This window comes from Chroicocephalus ridibundus, chromosome 10, assembly GCF_963924245.1.
Source record: "Chroicocephalus ridibundus chromosome 10, bChrRid1.1, whole genome shotgun sequence".
NCBI classification, from domain to species: Eukaryota; Metazoa; Chordata; class Aves; order Charadriiformes; family Laridae; genus Chroicocephalus; species Chroicocephalus ridibundus.
The window spans coordinates 18169267-18183514 of NC_086293.1; the positions used below are offsets into that span (position 1 = coordinate 18169267).

Here is a 14248-nt window from a genome sequence, read left to right on the forward strand (position 1 = left end):
TTTTGGTGGCTTTAGTATACCATTCGCGTGACTGCTAGGTGGTTTTCTTAACTTACAGACTTTAAGATAATAAGCATGTATTGCTTAGGAATTTCTTCAAAGAGGAAAAGCAGCTAAAAATGTGCCTCATTTCTTGGTTAAAAGTTCATCTGTCACTGGGGTTTGGCTGTTACTCTGACTTCCTTTCTTTGGTATTCAGAGACAGTGCAGTTTTATACTTCTTATTTTATAACATTTAGGTGCCTGAGTCTTATTGAGATACTACAACGTCTTATTTAGCATTTTAAAAATTACATGTCTGTCTTTTGTTTAAAGAAAGTATCTCCATCTGGTTGCTGTGCCCATTTTACCCAATTATTGTTCTTCAGGGTCTTTAGCATCAGTAACTTTACTGCATTTTGTAACGCTGCTTTTCTTTTATTTTTATATGTCCCCCATCTGAATTTTGATTAATTGAACTGAATGGAAAAATCAGTGTTTCTAGTACTTAAGCTCTTTATAATATCAACAGAAAGCGTAAAATGTCAGATTAAACGTTCGGAAGAAAGGAAAACATACTGAAGTGTTCTAGAAGGGAAAATAATGACCTTACTGAATTGGACAAAATCATGCACTATCTGGGTAAACTCTGAAGTTGCTTTGCCTTCCATTACAGAATGAAAGTGTTGGTGTGCAGAAACACTGTGTAAATTTCGCAGCCCTTTACAAGGGAATACCAAAAGGTAACATTAAGCAACAACTTGTAAATTTGTCTGTGTCTAAGAAGCAACTCCAGTATACCTTCAGGTATAATAAAGCAGGTACTTGACACGTTGTATGAACTATGTAGTGCAATCAGAGATGATTGCACTATCAAGAATAGTGTGGTGAGCCGGACTAGGGGAGTGATCATCCCCCTGTACTCGGCACTGGTGAGGCCCCACCTCGAGTACTGCGTTCAGTTTTGGGCCCCTCGCTACAAGAGGGACATTGAGGTGTTGGAGCGTGTCCAGAGAAGGGCTACAAAGCTGGTGAGGGGCCTGGAGGACAAACCTTATGAGGAACGACTGAGGGAGCTGGGGTTGTTTAGCCTGGAGAAGAGGAGGCTGAGGGGAGACCTTATCACCCTCTACAACTACCTGAAAGGAGGTTGTAGAGAGATGGGGGCTGACCTCTTCTCCCTGGTGACAAGTGATAGGACGAGGGGAAACGGGTTCAAGTTACGTCAGGGGAGGTTTAGATTAGATATTAGGAGACATTTTTACACTGAAAGGGTTATTAAACATTGGAATAGACTGCCCAGGGAGGTGGTGGATTCACCATCTCTGGAGGTGTTTAAAAAAAGGGTAGATGGGGCACTGAGGGACATGGTTTAGAAGTGGTTTTTGTCAGGGTAGGCAAAAGGTTGGACTCGATGATCTTAAAGGTCCCTTCCAACCTCAACAATTCTATGATTCTATGATTCTATGATTTTCTTACAGCAGAGGATGAAATTTATGTGTTACTGCTAAATAGTGCTTCTCTGCGCTTTTTGTTTCCTAAGGAAAAGCAAAATTTATAAGTTGCAGCCTAATACCATTTAAAATGCCAGTTTCTTCTTAGTGAATTGTGAAATTTGCAAGTGGCTGTTTAACGATGGCCATGGCACTGTTCGTTCTTTAAGGGGTAGTAAAGCATGTACGGTTCGGAAAAGGCTTTTATTGTGAGTACAGTCCAACATTGCTGACTGTGATGCAGAGAATGTACTACAAATGCACCCCGTGGGAGAAGTCGCAGGAGAAGCTGTGGAAATGGGTGGCATTGCTGGGGTTTATTCTCAGGAGGGGGGACTCTGGCTGTTGATGCATGCACAGAAATGTCATGCTGAGGAATGCTATACATTCCACTGCTTGTACCAGTTGTTTCTCATGCTTTGAGCTGAGATCTAGACTTGTGAGATTGTTCTCTGGCCCTCTGGACTGTGGCCATCGTTCAGCAGGAGTACTGGGAGCCCTGATTTCTACTGCTGTGAGCACAAGTAAAGCTAAGTGGAAAAGAAACAAATTCTGTCCAGAAGGCTGCAAGAGTTAATCGAACACAGTTGTTATTGACACAACTCAGTATTTTTAGTCTGCTGGGTGTTCTATTTACTATTACTGTTTTCTCTCTGATTATGAGAATAAATTCTTAGGCTGACTGTTTTGTAAATGCTTTAACAATAATTAATCTTGAATGATATTTTCAGCAGTTACCTGCTTTTCTAACAGTTGTGGTAACATCGATTGCATCATAACATACTAAAGGAAATTCAGTATTTACGAAGAGGGTAAAGTGCTTGAGGTCTTAATAGCCTCAGTTTAATTGTGTTGATAGTAAATGGGGAATATTCTGAAAAGAATTTTGAATTAGAAACTTGGCAAGATTGGGAATCACTGGTGGGTTTTTCCTTTGCTCACACGAGGAATGACTGCGCTTTTCCATTTAGTTTGCTTTGTTTCTACACAGGCCAAATACACTGAGAAGTGGGATATGGTGGGGGGAGCCTTGGTTTTAGGTTTGCAAATCAGTTAAATATAAGCATTCTTTAAAACCTCATTTAGGTTTAGTAGCTTTCACGGTAATGTTAACAGAACTATTTTCGGCACCTTTGCTGTCTTATTTAAAGTGCTAACACAAGGAAGCCTGAACTAGATCAAGTATAGATTATTTCTTTCTTTTTAAAACTGCCGTTCAGGTGTTTCTATCATACTTTGATCGTTATAGTCAAATAGTTTCAAGCATGTTCTTTTCATTGACTGACTGACTTTTCTTTAACGCATAGTTAGTGCAGTTACACTAGTGCTATTCAGGGAAAGACAGACTGATGGTAATTCTTCTGCGTCTCTCTTGTGACTGTGCCAAAGCGCTTGAGACATTCCTAATCTTGGGCTGTGTGATAAAAGCTTTAACCTCCTTTGCTCTTGCTGTGATGCCAGTGCAGCTACCTCACCCACTGGTTTCATTCTATCATTACTCTTTGTTCCCTTGCTGATTTGCCTTTTCTCCTTGTGTCAAACTCAAACTTTTCAATTCTTTATATTAATTTTCAGTTTGCTGTATTTACAGCTTTGTTAGTTCTTGCTCTTCTGCATCCTAAGTATTTTGAGCTTTCTGCTGTTGCTCAAGTTCTCTCCTTGCATTTTTGAATGATTTTCTCTCTAGATAGTCCTTTCTAACTAGGTCTTTTATGTTACTACTCTGCTTTTGTCACCTGCGGTTATTTAACGGAATCACAGGATAGTGGAAGTTTCTAGACGAATTGTGTGCTCAAAGCTAAAACTAAAGCAGGTTGCTCAGGACCTTTTCCAGTTTAACTCTGAAAATCTCTAGGGACTGGAAATTCTACAGCCCCTCTGGACTACTTATTGCAGTACCTAATTATTCTCTTTGTGAAGACTTTTTCCTTACATGATTGGAATTTTTCATGCTGTGGCTTTGTCTGTTGCCTTTTGTCCTTGCTTCTTGAGATGGAATTTGGAGAGTTGCTTATTGTCAATACTATAAATACATAAAGGAATGTATAACAAAGGATACCTGTCAATTTGCACAGATAAATCTGTTCCCATAGGTTTCACAGTCTGACCCAAACAGCAGCAAAGTGATTGCGTGCAACCGAGTTTGCTAATTGAATTATTAGTTTTGCCTACTTTCACTGAAATAGGAATATTAGCAGATCTAATACTAATAGATTGCAGAGACTAACAGGTTGCAGGGAGTTTTCTTATGGCATTTGCCGGCTTGTCTGACAACCAGAGAAACAAGAAACTTGCAAAATAGAAACCATTGCTATGAATTAATTCTCATTTCATGAAAAAACTGCTAAAAATAATTTCTAGTGATATCTAGCAGGGAAGGTAGCACTGTTGCACAGCACGTGCTTGCAAATAATTTAAAACAATTACGCCTCTGGTTTCTTTTCTACTAAAGTAAACACCTACTGGCTATAGACAGCTCAGAGGTGCAGCACATGCCTGCCCAATGTTGTCAGAAGAAACTTAACCTTTGTTTTTCCTAAGCGAGCGTCATGGTCTGTTCTCCTAGCTGTATCCATTCAGTATCAAATACACTGTGAATAAAGAACTTACCTTTTTTTTTTGTTTAAAAAAAATAAATAAAATAATTGCATTGTTCCCTACAAGTAGCAATATCATTAAATTTGTTATCAATGTGACATAATGAAAATTACTTCCAATTAAAGCCCCTCTCATAACTTTCTCTCCTTCAGCTTCTTACCTTAACTAGAAATTTCACCTCTGTGTTACCTGTTGATCCAGCAACTAAAAAGCTTGGCTGAGCTTTTTTCTTGAAAAATTTTGGAGAAAAAATAGACTGTTTAGAAGAACTTGCCAAATGCTATATGTCATCCTCAAATATAGAATGTAAATTCTCTTTGCTGTTCAGAAAGAATGTGGTGGGCTTCAGCAGATGGGAGAAAGGGAGACCTTCAAGTTTCTTAACTAAAAAGAGAATGGCTTTCCTTGCTGCAGTGGTTTGCACTGAAACGTTATGGGAAAGTTTAGGTGATTTGGGGCTGTGAACTGATGGCCTTTTCTAGAGCTGTCTGGACTAGTGGGAGAAGCTTCTTATCTCTGTTGTGCTACTGGTGGTTACTGTGTTTTCAGACTTGCTGGTTAGAGTTGCTTGTTGGAGCACTTGGAATGAGCATTGTGGTCAATGTGCTGGTTTGGTAAGATCTCTTTAGTTAACCCAGCTCAGGAAGAAGTAGAAGGCATGCTCTTGTTCTTGTTTCTTCTTAATCTTGCAGAGGTACCTGAAATGATACCGTTTAACTTTTGAGCAATTTCTCAATATCTGACATTTAGGCTGGATTTGTCATTCTATTGATTTCAATGGGCTGTTACTCAAACCGCTATCGGTATTAATGTTTGCTGTGGTACCTGTTTCTGTGTTCTTTGGTGTATATCTTCAGGACCAAATCTGTTGTTCATGTGGCCTCCCTTCCCACTTCCCCCACCTTCCTGCTGTGATACTGAGTTAGGAATATTTTGAGTGGCCTGTTGTCTAAGGCATAAGGAGTCTTGATTTACTGTAAGAGTGTGATTTCTGGGACTCTTGGTATCTTTCTAGGTCTGAAGTGAGCGCCTGAAGGGTCTGGTAGTAGTTACAATCAAATAGATGTTTTTAATTGGTGATAAGGGTTTATTACCCTCTAAGTAGACACTTACAATATGCGGACAACTACGTTCTGACAACTAATTTTAACCAATGTACACACTCTATCTGACAGCCTGGATACATTTGTTGTTGTTGCATGCCCGTTCTCTGTACACTGAAGCCTGTTGACACTCTGTTTTGCTGGAAGGTGTCACTCTAGCAGAAAAGCATGGTGGAAAACAAAAAACAGCAAAGAGAATGCAGGTTTCCCTTAGGGCAATAGCTTTTGCTTTTATGTAGCAGCCATTTTCTGACAGGACACAGAATACTTTACTAAGCTTTCCAGTTCTTGTATTTTTTTCTTCATGTGAGTTCCCGTGCTCTACACAAGGCATCCAGAGATGTTTGTGTTTGGTTTTTTTTTTTTTTTTTTACTTCATTAAAGCACTTTCTTGGAGGAATAGTTCCTGTTCTCTTTGTGAGTCTTTCTACTTGGCTTGTTTTGTATAGAATTACAGAGATAGGGAGGGTCGATACTGCTACTTTTTCCAACAGGAAAAAAAATATGTGGTTTTTCAAGACTCCTGTACTTAAGCAGGCTTGAAGGCAGGAGCAGAGAAGGTAAGTAAACACAGCTCTTACAGGCATCCGGTTTACAGACAGTAAGTATTTATCAAGGAAGACAGAAGCCTTGACAAACTTTAACATATAAATACAAATAACGTTCTGAAATCAGATTGCTCACATGCGTGTACTGATCTGAAACATTCTTCAAAACTGTAGAAATTACTTATTCTTGACTTATGCAGTGCCCCCGTAGAACACCTTCATCAGAATCTCTCTGAAAGAGATTTTCTTCCCTTTGACATAATAATAACATGGGAAACAGGGATGTCAGTGGCAGGAGTGATAGACCTATGGTGTTCTGAAGACAAATCAGGCGGCAATGTTACTTAGACTAGTGTTGTTTATGTTATGTAAAGATTGACTTCCATATATATTTACTTTAAAAACAGGCTCCCCTCAGGAGGCCATCAGTAAGGATTTGATGAATTTTACTATTTGGGGGGCGGAGGTTGTGGTGTTTGAAAAAGGAATGGCAAATTGGTGCTTCAAAAGAACTAAAGACATTAAAAATATTAGTAATGAACTTTAGATTTTGTAAAACAAAGCATTTAGCATGGTTCTCTTCAGGCTTTTTTGAGACAGGTAACTTTAGAATAGCATTAAAGAATATTTTAGTCTGTACAACACTTCTATGCTGTTTTGTCTTGTTCTACAATAGAATGAGCAGAAACAATTAGAAGCTTTTTTTTTTTGGCATTCTTGAAGGAACATGAAAAATGGTTTTAGGCTAATATTTCTGTGAAACTCTCATTTTTCAGTGTTTCCAATGCTAAAGGTATGATTCCCGTGCATGAAAGATGGATCTAAGACACTGCTGCTTTTCCTGCAAAGCGAGATTCCCCTAGACTGAAGAATGGGACATGAGGCACTGGTGTGATGGGTTCAGAACTGGTTTTCAGTTCTAAGTTTGCAGCATCAGCATGAACCAAGGTCATCATAGGGATTTGAAAAGCAGAGCAATATTTAAAGAAATTCTAACTGTTTTTGCCATCTGAAACAATGTGAAATGTGGGTGGGAGAAAAGCTATCCAAAGCTTAGAGATCAGTGGTATTCTAAAGGCCTAAGCAAGATGCACCTTTGAATTTCAATGTAGTGTTTTATGTATCAAATAAGATTGCTGGCTTGGAGGTTTGGTTTTTTCTCTTTTTTTTTTTTTTTTTTTTTTACAATGGATGGAAGTAACTTCAGACTGCCTATGGCTGCAGATATGCTAAAATCCTATTTGATAAATCGATGTCAGTGCTTTGGGTGAAGGCATGTTAGTGATTCTAGGTTAAGAGTTTTTGGCTGACTTTCATTGCCAGGCCCTGGGCTAAGAACTTTTATCATCCTTTAAAATAAAACAAACCAACCTATGAGTCCTTTTCCAAAGAAACTAAATAGTAAGTCCAATGTAGACATAATTTGTTTTGCAAATAACTTATTTATCCTTGAATAAGAGAAATGCTAATTGTTGGTGAAAAGTCTGCCTAGGTAAAGATGGCTACTTATGGGATTCTTTTGTTTGTGAATTTAAGTACATATCACCATTAGAAAAATATAAAAAGTGGCAAGTCTACCAGGGAAATAACAGAATGTGGGCATAACGGCATGTGTAATGAAAATTTACTGTGCAATAAAATAGATATTGACAGCACAAATTTCTTTCATAAAGACAAATGACACATGACATAATGGAAACATGAAGCGGTAGTGTTTTGTGTTACAAATAAACAACTCCCTTGAGAAACCTGAAGAACCTTAATAAATGGGGGTATTACTTCCGCTGTATTTGAAATGCACGTTTTTACTACTTCTGCTTTTCTTATGACAGCATATTTATATTACGAAAATATTTTCTTTACTTTTTTTGAATGCAGCTACACGACTGAAAGTTCTCACGTTAGCATAATTATTCCTCCTTAGGAATTACTATCATGTAATACTGATTTATATTGGTAAAAAGTCTCTATCTATTCTGTGGCTTTTATTGATAGGGGCAATATCACACCATTAGTTAACATATTTCAACTTAAACTCTTATATTGTTTACCTTTGTGTTGGTGGGCCTGGATAAGGGAATGTTTGCTGTAGTAGCACCCTTAGGTGCGACTAAGAACTGTACTGTTGCTGGTACAGTTTATTCTATCCATTACCTATAGTGTTTGCCGTTTGTGAAGAGACAGTTTTCATCTGGTCTCAGAATTCTGATCCGTGGTTGCACCTCATTTCTCACATGACTGAGGTACTTGGGTCAGTGCAGACCTTGTCTTATGTATATACAGATTATGTGGCTTGCCTGCACATTAGCTTTGAATTCTGTCCGAAACTGAGGTTTAAATACATTATCTGTGGGGGGTTTTTTTGTTTTGTTTTTTGTTTTTTTTTTTTTTTAAGCTAGGCTTCTAGCCTAGTAAGGCTTGTATCATGGCTTTAACAAATAAAGAAAAACAGTTAAGGTAAAAGAGGGTAGTAAAAGAGGGTAGCTGAGAGAAAAGACTTTGGCCACAAAGGTGAGCCCTGGTCTACTTCGATTAATTTTGAGAAGGTATCTAAAAGCTTTCTCCTTCCATATACAGTGGGTTTTGAATAGGTGGAAAAAGATTTTTGAAATTATTCTAGCTTGTGTGAAATACCTGCTATTTCATTCTTACTCAGTCTGACTCTGCCAAGCCTGTATGTTGTATTCCTATAACAATAAATTATGAATAATGTAGGTTGTGCATTATGTGAAAAGTTATTGGAATTTATGGGAAGTTATGAAAATATCATAGGATAATTTTGCTTTTACTCCAATGTCCTGTCTTTGACAAGATCTTCAAGAGCTGGCGGAGTACTAAGACCATCTGCTGTTGTGCTCCAAGAAAAAGGGAGAGCAACTACGTAATCTCCAGGGACACTTGAACTGTGATTATCAGGCTGGCTTAAACATACCAACCATAGACCCGTAAAATTATTTGTGCAAATCCTATTTGCATAGGTGCTTAAATATCTGCATGAAAACCATGATACTAATAAAAGGAGGGAAACAGAAAATGAAGGCTGCGGTGTTGGCCTTACATTACCTGGCCGTACTGCAGAAGATGTTATGTGCCATTCCGATAAGCTTTCAGTAGAGCAGCGGAACTGCCGGAAGAGGTAATGAGGTTTGCTGAAGATCTTGACAGCAGACTACAGTAAACGGCATAGATGGCGTAACATTTCACTGAACATCTGTCAGTGTTTTAAGGGAGTGGATACTTCCATATCAAATGGGTAAACCCTTTTTGTCTCATTTTAATTAACAATAGCATGTTTCCATCTCACGAACTTGAATGAGAAATTTTGAAAGCTGGCTTTATTGAAGATTTTGTGGTTTTTTTAGGAATGCATGGCGAATGTGTTAGCTTTAGAGAATTATCGGGCATATACTTTTTTCAAATTACTAGAGCACAATGCTCTTTAGAGTGTAGAAATTCAGATATATGGCTTAGACATTTGTTTATTTAAAGATGTTTTATACCATATAGTGTTCTAGGTGTCATAGTGATCTAGGGAAACTGGCACGTATAGGCTTCCAAAATTCTTGCTGTGAATTCATGCATGAAATGTTCTATGATTCAGATATGATTCATCTCACCTAAAGATCTCATGTATTATTTCTTTTAATTGTCATATCTTTATTTTTGCAGATCTGTGTGCAAAATGCCAACTACTTAGTAGAGGTCAACAAAATAACTAAGAAAAAATCAATATTCTTCTTTCCAGCCACACCACTGTAAGTCTTTCACAGGTTCACAGATTATTTTTCCTTCTCAGAAAAGCTAATTAGACATCGGTTTAAGCTTGCGTCACATGAAAACGCTTCAAAGATGTAATTATCAGATTTCTGTGAAATACCAGTTTGTTTACAGTTGCTGATGCATAGGATGTAGGTGAAGATTAATGAAGAACCAGACTGGCAAGAATTAGAAGTGTCTAGCATTATGTTACAAGCGCTTTTACCTGCTGTGGTGTTCCCACAGAAGATACATTATGCATGTTGAACAAGCAGTTTAAAAAAAAAAATACATAAACATGTAAACCAAATTAAATTACTGTGTGACTTTTACAGAGAGCAAAATCATGAGGTTCCAGTTTTAGACTTTCTACTTCTGCATTTGTGTCTGAAGAGCTTCAGCTGTTCAGAGAGTGGTTTTGGTTTTGTTGAGTTTTGGGATGGGTTGGAGCTCCTCCCTAAGGAAGGCAGTATCTTGTGTAGTATCCAGTTACTAAAGAACAACTGTTAATTTAATCTGTAGAATGTCATTATTGATTTCTATGAATAAAATGAAAATGAAATAGTTTAATCTAGTTCTCCCTTCGTCCTCTCCCCCAGGATGGGCATCTTCTCCCATCTCATCTTTGCTTATCATATGATCTCTACTTTCCCATCTCATCTCTGTTTATCATATGAACTCTACTTTTACTCATCTTTGGGATGTCAGGTGTGATGGATGTGCGAGGAGTTCAGAGTTATTGCCTGGCTTAACTTTTTTTTTTTTTGCTAAATACCATGCTTTCAAACACTTCTTTCTTTGTAAATTATTTTTCAAACTACAAATAACGGCAATAAAAAGGTTCATTAAAAAGTTTGAAAATGTGTAATACCAGATCACGCTGACTTGCTACCTGCAGGATGTCATTTTCATCTAAAACTAGCTAGGAGTCTTGAGTAAATTACAAAATTTTCTTCTGTATTTTAATTAGTATGAGCCATGTTTAACGCGTCTCACCATGGCTTTGCCAGCAACCAGGTTTATTGTTGTTTTTAAATGACCCCTTTTTATACACTGTGCTATTGGTGAAGCTCAGTCCTTTACAGGATGTCTGCCTTAGGAACAGGCTTTCAGTGTTCTTGTTTTCATTCTCTTGCTTACAGGCAACATAGACTTCTGAAAAATTTTGGTGGTTTGTCATGTGTGGATCTTTGGTTTGTAATGCAGGAAACATCTTGTTTCTCAGCTGGAGAGACAGGCCATGCTACAAAGGAACAAGCGTGTTACAAGTGAGACCCAGAGTAAGGTCCTAATGAACAGGTGGGGCTGGTTCTGTGCTGCTGGTGTGCAAAGCTGGTGAGATGTATCCGCTCCTTGGAGTGGTATTGCTGGGGGGATACGTGCTGTGGAAATAACCGTATGAAGATAGTGTAGCTTGGAAGGGTGACTGCCACTGCTGCAGCCTGTTGCGAGGAAGAGTGGTGGCTTTAGCTGATGTGGAGTGAAAGGGTGTGAGGAGTTGCAACCCCTTCCATTCATTGAGAAACAAGCCAGAAACCTCTGGTCTATACAGAGGAAGGATGTGGTAACCAGTGGGAAACTATGGTACTTCTGGGCTGAAGGGGGAAAATAATGATTAAAAAAACCATAGTGGCCTTCACGTGAGTCCTTAACACCTTGTACTTGCAATGGATACTCTTTTTTAAAAAAATGCATGATATAATGTCCATAATATGAGGTTATTTTTCAGTGTTGTTACTTGTTCATTTAATGTACTTTTACAAATACAATAACTTTACAATCTCTATGACATCAATTCTTAGCAATGACTAACTTAAACATGCATGTGGAAGTTGGATTCAGTTTAAATTTGTGCTTCTATTTTGTCTAATTTGTCCTATTTTGACCCACACAACAAACACCAGCAACTTTTTGTGGATAATCTGTGCAACTGAGGGATTACTTTCTTTTTCTTCTATAAAACTTATTTTAGATTATGTAGTGAAATATTAAAATTCAGCTTTTGATGCATTGGAATAAAACCATTGCCACTTCAGTAGCTGAAAAATTATTTTAATATTTGTATGTGTTTTTGCTTGTCTTTGATATTACAAATAATAGTACAGATACATATTTCTTAGATTGTTTATTTTTAAATTGGTACTTGTGGAGGGAGGAGGTTATTTTAGGCTTTTTCATGTCCAAAGCCCTGTAAGTTCTCAAGTATGCATTCGTTGTGGAAGGTGGTAGAAGAGAGTTTTAAAAGATTCGATGCTCCTGCCTGTTTTCTCAAACTCCCTGCTGACTGCTGATGACAGCTGCTTCGCTGAGATTATTGGTTGTAGCTTTTATTATAAGAGTTTTAAAGCTATTTATAAATAATGAATGACCAAACCAAATGGTAGCATATCCGTATCTGTGTTTTGTTAACACACGGGCTTCCAGGAATACACTGACTTTCTAAAATTGTAATACTTAAAGCCAATCCTTACTGAAAATCCGTGCAACAAATTTCTTCCGTACTTTTGTCTCCAAATTACATCTTTATACTCCTATGGGTAAGTTTTCAATGAGAAGCTTTGCATGAAAACAATGGGAAATAGGTGATGTGGCAAGAATCTCCAAATTCCTTGGGTAATTTTTTAAAAATAAGTTTTTGTCAAGTGAATTTTATTTTACACGAACTGGGAATGCCTGTACTTCTTGGTAAGATGGTGGAGACAAGAACAACGCCTCAAACGAATCATGGTGCTACTTGGCTCTGGCAGCAATGCTGTCTTTGTATATGGACTATTAAGTTAATTTTCTGTTTGGCTCCGTATTTCTTTCCTTCCTTTGTATGTGTTTGTGTCTTTGTAGTCTCATTTAGTTGTGTAATATTTGTGAATTCAGTTCATTCATGTTGTTTGTGGTTTTGTTCTTGTACTGCCATTGACTGGTATAAGACTTAGATCTTTTCTGCAGTTGAGTGAACCATTGTGAACCCTTTTTTGCAGACCTGAATTCCTGGGTATAATAATGTTGTTTGCTTCAGTTACAAATACATTGTATTCATAAAATGCGAACTCTTCATCGGCAATTAACCATGTTGGCTCACTGTAGGGTGCCTTGCTGTTAGTTGGCTGGGAAGAGTCTATTAGAATTAGATTTAGATCTGTTTTCTAAATCGTAAGTAACTCTTTGCAGCTCATTTATATCTTTAATTCCATGTTTCTGTTAAATGCATAGGATGCAATTAATTGTGAGACTTTTTTTTTTTAGTTGCATTATGAAAGGCATGTCAGTCCCTTTTCTATTTTTAGCCCTGTCCCCCTAGCCCCCTCAAAAAAACATAAAACCACTCCAAACAAACTCTCAACTCCCAAGAAGATAAAAGGACTTTAGACTTCGGCCAAACCTTAGAAAATCTCATTCTCAATATCTTCTTTACTGAAGATATGTGCAATCACCTGTACTGTATCATCACCTATTTGCCTACTGCTGCACAGTTTCACTGATGTGAAAATGTCTGCTGGAAAAGAAATTCAAGATTGTTGTCTCTTTACTGCATTGAAAAATACTTAGACTTTTACAAAGCTTTCAGAAAATTATTTGCAGTCAATTTAGGGAAGCTGGCTGAACTATCAGTAGATAAGTCAGGTCTTTGCTTGTCTGAGCTATCCTTGAAAGTAAAGAATGCAAAAGGCTGAATTTTCTGCTTGAATTTAACATCTGCATCTGCAGTTGTTCCAGAGTGAGCACTGAAAAAAATACTGCATACTTTTCTTCAGATCTTCTTTGCTGAAATGATGATGAGGGCTGCTGAGGGCGTTTATTTTTAATAATATAAAATGATAATTTTCTGATCTTTCTAATCTGAGCTTTCCTTTCCTCTGCCACAAAAATAACAATAGTTTCAGCTGTTGGGACTTTAAGGATAGATTAGATCTTGCCTTTCTACTTTTATGATTAGTAATTAGGTCCTATATTCATGTGGCCCTGGAAGGAAGGGAGCATCTTCAACTCTGGGCTTACAAGTTGTGTGGATCCAGTGGTTAACCCCATGGTGGTGAAGAAACTGTGCGTATAGGTGTGTGTTCGTGTAGGCCTATTTCTTATCTATTGTGCCTCCTTCCCACTAGAAGGTTCATTATCCAAACTTGAGAGCCTTGTGTTGTGAGAAAGGGAAGCTTCAGATTTTTGTGCTGCATTTATCACTTGCATACGTTGTCGCATTTCTAAGTCTGAAAGGCATAAATGAACAGCCGAGTGTCAGGTGAAGATTTTGGATTAATTCAGACGTATCACAGATAGACTGTGTGTCCATCTTTTAAGCTCAATGGATTAAGCTTAGTGCTCTGTTGGGAAACCATAGAAGACTAAAGCTTTGGCCCAGGCTTCAGTTTTAGCAGAGCATGATGAAGGCAGTTTCATCTGGGTGCTGTTTTCTTATTTCAAGCAGTTGTCCAGATGCTATTCTGGGTAAAAGATGAGTGTGATTTGTGTAGAGGTTGTGGTGTGGAAATTACTTGTTTTAATTCTCTGGGTTTATCTCAAGAAAAAAAAAAAAAAAAATTCTATTTGAGTTTAACTTGAGATATGATCTCTCTAGAAGGAGGGCCAAGCAGGGAGTGTATGGTATGAATTATGTATTTTGATAAAGTGTGGTTTTTTTAGGTTTGACAAGGGCTAAATTTGCTTCACGCTGCTCAAAGAGCTCTTGCCTTTGGACCACTTGATTATCTTAACTGGGAAAGTGCACCTCTGTGGTGACAGGTCTGAGATTTTCAAAACTCTGGAGAAGATCCTAGAA

General features: G+C 37.7%; 1 protein-coding gene across 11 annotated transcripts in view; it reads left to right on the top strand.

Annotated features, from left to right (window-relative positions):
* FHIT (fragile histidine triad diadenosine triphosphatase) overlaps positions 1–14248 on the top strand; it is a 611077-nt gene that overhangs the window by 96503 nt on the left and 500326 nt on the right. For 2 of the 11 annotated variants that reach the window (XM_063347963.1, XM_063347960.1), the window contains one exon: positions 9391–9476. The exons of the other annotated variants lie outside the window; for them this stretch is intronic. The gene's annotated coding sequence lies outside the window, so the exon portion shown is untranslated. The remainder of the gene's footprint in view (positions 1–9390; positions 9477–14248) is intronic. 11 annotated transcript variants of the gene reach the window in all.